Genomic DNA, 6,317 nt, shown 5'->3' with positions numbered 1-6,317 from the left:
TGAATAGAACCCTGTGTTCTATAAATGGAACCCTGTGTTCTATGAATAGAACACTGTGTTTTAGGAATGAAATTATGTGTTCTTTAAATGGAAACCACCCGTTATCTATAAATATAACCATCTGTTCTATGAATAAAACCTTGTGTTCTATGAATAGAACCCTGTGTTCTATAAATGGAACCCTGTGTTCTATGAATAGAACACTGTGTTTTAGGAATGAATTTATGTGTTCTCTGAATGAAAACCACCCGTGATCTATAAATATAACCATCTTTTCTATGAATAAAACCTTGTGTTCTATGAATAGAACCCTGTGTTCTACGAATGGAACCCTGTGTTCTATGAATAGAACCCTGTGTTTTATGAATTAAATTATGTGTTCTCTGAATGGAAACCACCCGAAATCTATAAATATAACCATGTGTTCTATGAATAAAACCTTGTGTTCTATTAATAGAACCCTGTGTTCTATGAATGGAACCCTGTGTTCTATGAATAGAACCCTGTGTTTTATGAATGAAACCATGTGTTCTCTGAATGGAAACCACCCGTGATCTATAAATATAACCATCTATTCTATGAATAAAACCTTGTGTTTTATGAATAGAACCCTGTGTTCTATAAATGGAACCCTGTGTTCTATGAATAAAACCCTGTGTTTTATTAATGAAATTATGTGTTCTCTGAATGAAAACCACCCGTGATCTATAAATATAACCATGTGTTCTATGAATAAAACCTTGTGTTCTATGTATAGAACCCTGTGTTCTATGAATTGAACCCTGTGTTCTATGAATAGAACCCTGTGTTTTATGAATGAAACCATGTGTTCTCTGAATGGAAACCAACCGTGATCTATAAATATAACCATCTGTTCTATGAATAAAACCTTGTGTTCTATGAATAGAACCCTGTGTTCTATAAATGGAACCCTGTGTTCTATGAATAGAACCCTGTGATTTATGAATGAAATTATGTGTTCTCTGAATGGAAACCACCCGTGATCTATAAATATAACCATGTGTTCTATGAATAAAACCTTGTGTTCTATTAATAGAACCCTGTGTTCTATGAATGGAACCCTGTATTCTATGAATAGAACCCTGTGTTTTATGAATGAAACCATGTGTTCTCTGAATGGAAACCACCCGTGATCTATAAATATAACCATCTGTTCTATGAATAAAACCTTGTGTTCTATGAATAGAACCCTGTGTTCTATAAATGGAACCCTGTGTTCTATGAATAGAACACTGTGTTTTAGGAATGAAATTATGTGTTCTATGAATGGAAACCACCCATGATCTATAAATATAACCATGTGTTCTATGAATAAAACCTTGTGTTCTATTAATAGAACCCTGTGTTCTATGAATAAAACCCTGTGTTCTATGAATAGAACCCTGTGTTCTATAAATGGAACCCTGTGTTCTATGAATAGAACACTGTGTTTTAGGAATGAAATTATGTGTTCTCTGAATAGAAACCACCCGTGATCTATAAATATAACCATGTGTTCTATGAATAAAACCTTGTGTTCTATTAATAGAACCCTGTGTTCTATGAATAGAACCCTGTGTTTTATGAATGAAATTATGTGTTCTCTGAATGGAAACCACCCGTGATCTATAAATATAACCATGTGTTCTATGAATAAAACCTTGTGTTCTATTAATAGAACCCTGTGTTCTATGAATGGAACCCTGTGTTCTATGAATAGAACCCTGTGTTTTATTAATGAAATTATGTGTTCTCTGAATGAAAACCACCCGTGATCTATAAATATAACCATGTGTTCTATGAATAAAACCTTGTGTTCTATGTATAGAACCCTGTGTTCTATGAATGGAACCCTGTGTTCTATGAATAGAACCCTGTGTTTTATGAATGAAACCATGTGTTCTCTGAATGGAAACCACCCGTGATCTATAAATATAACCATCTGTTCTATGAATAAAACCTTGTGTTCTATTAATAGAACCCTGTGTTCTATGAATAGAACCCTGTGTTTTATGAATGAAACCATGTGTTCTCTGAATGTAAACCACCCGTGATCTATAAATATAACCATCTGTTCTATGAATAAAACCTTGTGTTCTATGAATAGAACCCTGTGTTCTATAAATGGAACCCTGTGTTCTATGAATAGAACCCTGTGTTTTATGAATGAAATTATGTGTTCTCTGAATGGAAACCACCCGTGATCTATAAATATAACCATGTGTTCTATGAATAAAACCTTGTGTTCTATTAATAGAACCCTGTGTTCTATGAATGGAACCCTGTGTTTTATGAATAGAACCCTGTGTTTTATGAATGAAACCATGTGTTCTCTGAATGGAAACCACCCGTGATCTATAAATATAACCATCTGTTCTATGAATAAAACCTTGTGTTCTATGAATAGAACCCTGTGTTCTATAAATCGAACCCTGTGTTCTATGTATAGAACACTTAGTTTTAGGAATGAAATTATGTGTTCTCTGAATGGAAACCACCCGTGATTTATAAATATAACCATGTGTTCTATGAATAAAACCTTGTGTTCTATTAATAGAACCCTGTGTTCTATGAATAGAACCCTGTGTTTTATGAATGAAACCATGTGTTCTCTGAATGGAAACCACCCATGATCTATAAATATAACCATCTGTTCTATGAATAAAACCTTGTGCTATTTGAATAGAACCCTGTGTTCTATGAATAGAACCCTGTGTTTTATGAATGAAACCATGTGTTCTCTGAATGGAAACCACCCATGATCTATAAATATAACCATCTGTTCTATGAATAAAACCTTGTGTTCTATGAATAGAACCCTGTGTTCTATAAATGGAACCCTGTGTTCTATGAATAGAACACTGTGTTTTAGGAATGAAATTATGTGTTCTCTGAATGGAAACCACCCGTGATCTATAAATATAACCATGTGTTCTATAAATAAAACATTGTGTTCTATTTATAGAACCCTGTGTTCTATGAATGGAACCCTGTGTTCTATGAATAGAACCCTGTGTTTTATGAATGAAACCATGTGTTCTCTGAATGGAAACCACCCGTGATCTATAAATATAACCATCTTTTCTATGAATAAAACCTTGTGTTCTATGAATAGAACACTGTGTTCTACAAATGGAACCCTGTGTTCTATGAATAGAACCCTGTGTTTTATTAATGAAATTATGTGTTCTCTGAATGAAAACCACCCATGATCTATAAATATAACCATGTGTTCTATGAATAAAACCTTGTGTTCTATGTATAGAACCCTGTGTTCTATGAATGGAACCCTGTGTTCTATGAATAGAACCCTGTGTTTTATGAATGAAACCATGTGTTCTCTGAATGGAAACCACCCGTGATCTATAAATATAACCATAGGTTCTATGAATAAAACCTTGTGTTCTATGAATAGAACCCTGTGTTCTATAAATGGAACCCTGTGTTCTATGAATAGAACCCTGTGTTTTATGAATGAAATTATGTGTTCTCTGAATGGAAACCACCCATGATCTATAAATATAACCATGTGTTCTATGAATAAAACCTTGTGTTCTATGAATAGAACCCTGTGTTCTATGAATAGAACCCTGTGTTTTATGAATGAAACCATGTGTTCTCTGAATGGAAACCACCCGTGATCTATAAATATAACCATCTGTTCTATGAATAAAACCTTGTGTTCTATGAATAGAACCCTGTGTTCTATAAATGGAACCCTGTGTTCTATGAATAGAACACTGTGTTTTAGGAATGAAACCATGTGTTCTATGAATGGAGACCACCCATGATCTATAAATATAACCATGTGTTCTATGAATAAAACCTTGTGTTCTATTAATAGAACCCTGTGTTCTATGAATAAAACCCTGTGTTTTATGAATAGAACCCTGTGTTCTATAAATGGAACCCTGTGTTCTATGAATAGAACACTGTGTTTTAGGAATGAAATTATGTGTTCTCTGAATAGAAACCACCCGTGATCTATAAATATAACCATGTGTTCTATGAATAAAACCTTGTGTTCTATTAATAGAACCCTGTGTTCTATGAATAGAACCCTGTGTTTTATGAATGAAACCATGTGTTCTCTGAATGGAAACCACCCGTGATCTATAAATATAACCATCTGTTCTATGAATAAAACCTTGTGCTATTTGAATAGAACCCTGTGTTCTATGAATGGAACCCTGTGTTCTATGAATAGAACCCTGTGTTTTATGAATGAAATTATGTGTTCTCTGAATGGAAACCACCCGTGATCTATAAATATAACCATGTGTTCTATGAATAAAACCTTGTGTTATATTAATAGAACCCTGTGTTCTATGAATGGAACCCTGTGTTCTATGAATAGAACCCTGTGTTTTATGAATGAAACCATGTGTTCTCTGAATGGAAACCACCCGTGATCTATAAATATAACCATCTGTTCTATGAATAAAACCTTGTGTTCTATGAATAGAACCATGTGTTCTATAAATGGAACCCTGTGTTCTATGAATAGAACACTGTGTTTTAGGAATGAAACCATGTGTTCTATGAATGGAGACCACCCATGATCTATAAATATAACCATGTGTTCTATGAATAAAACCTTGTGTTCTATTAATAGAACCCTGTGTTCTATGAATAGAACCCTGTGTTTTATGAATGAAACCATGTGTTCTCTGAATGGAAACCACCCGTGATTTATAAATATAACCATCTGTTCTATGAATAAAACCTTGTGCTATTTGAATAGAACCCTGTGTTCTATGAATAGAACCCTGTGTTTTATGAATGAAACCATGTGTTCTCTGAATGGAAACCACCCGTGATCTATAAATATAACCATCTTTTCTATGAATAAAACCTTGTGTTCTATGAATAGAACACTGTGTTCTACAAATGGAACCCTGTGTTCTATGAATAGAACCCTGTTTTTTTTTGTTAATGAAATTATGTGTTCTCTGAATGAAAACCACCCGTGATCTATAAATATAACCATGTGTTCTATGAATAAAACCTTGTGTTCTATGTATAGAACCCTGTGTTCTATGAATGGAACCCTGTGTTCTATGAATAGAACCCTGTGTTTTATGAATGAAACTATGTGTTCTCTGAATGGAAACCACCCGTGATCTATAAATATAACCATAGGTTCTATGAATAAAACCTTGTGTTCTATGAATAGAACCCTGTGTTCTATAAATGGAACCCTGTGTTCTATGAATAGAACCCTGTGTTTTATGAATGAAATTATGTGTTCTCTGAATGGAAACCACCCATGATCTATAAATATAACCATGTGTTCTATGAATAAAACCTTGTGTTCTATGAATAGAACCCTGTGTTCTATGAATAGAACCCTGTGTTTTATGAATGAAACCATGTGTTCTCTGAATGGAAACCACCCGTGATCTATAAATATAACCATCTGTTCTATGAATAAAACCTTGTGTTCTATGAATAGAACCCTGTGTTCTATAAATGGAACCCTGTGTTCTATGAATAGAACACTGTGTTTTAGGAATGAAACCATGTGTTCTATGAATGGAGACCACCCATGATCTATAAATATAACCATGTGTTCTATGAATAAAACCTTGTGTTCTATTAATAGAACCCTGTGTTCTATGAATAAAGCCCTGTGTTCTATGAATAGAACCCTGTGTTCTATAAATGGAACCCTGTGTTCTATGAATAGAACACTGTGTTTTAGGAATGAAATTATGTGTTCTCTGAATAGAAACCACCCGTGATCTATAAATATAACCATGTGTTCTATGAATAAAACCTTGTGTTCTATTAATAGAACCCTGTGTTCTATGAATAGAACCCTGTGTTTTATGAATGAAACCATGTGTTCTCTGAATGGAAACCACCCGTGATCTATAAATATAACCATCTGTTCTATGAATAAAACCTTGTGCTATTTGAATAGAACCCTGTGTTCTATGAATGGAACCCTGTGTTCTATGAATAGAACCCTGTGTTTTATGAATGAAATTATGTGTTCTCTGAATGGAAACCACCCGTGATCTATAAATATAACCATGTGTTCTATGAATAAAACCTTGTGTTCTATTAATAGAACCCTGTGTTCTATGAATGGAACCCTGTGTTCTATGAATAGAACCCTGTGTTTTATTAATGAAATTATGTGTTCTCTGAATGAAAACCACCCGTGATCTATAAATATAACCATGTGTTCTATGAATAAAACCTTGTGTTCTATGTATAGAACCCTGTGTTCTATGAATGGAACCCTGTGTTCTATGAATAGAACCCTGTGTTTTATGAATGAAACCATGTGTTCTCTGAATGTTAACCAC

This window comes from Crinia signifera, unplaced genomic scaffold (assembly GCF_055691185.1).
Source record: "Crinia signifera unplaced genomic scaffold, ASM5569118v1 HAP2_SCAFFOLD_61, whole genome shotgun sequence".
In the NCBI taxonomy this organism is placed as follows: Eukaryota; Metazoa; Chordata; class Amphibia; order Anura; family Myobatrachidae; genus Crinia; species Crinia signifera.
Note: the sequence above shows the minus strand (reverse complement) of the source record.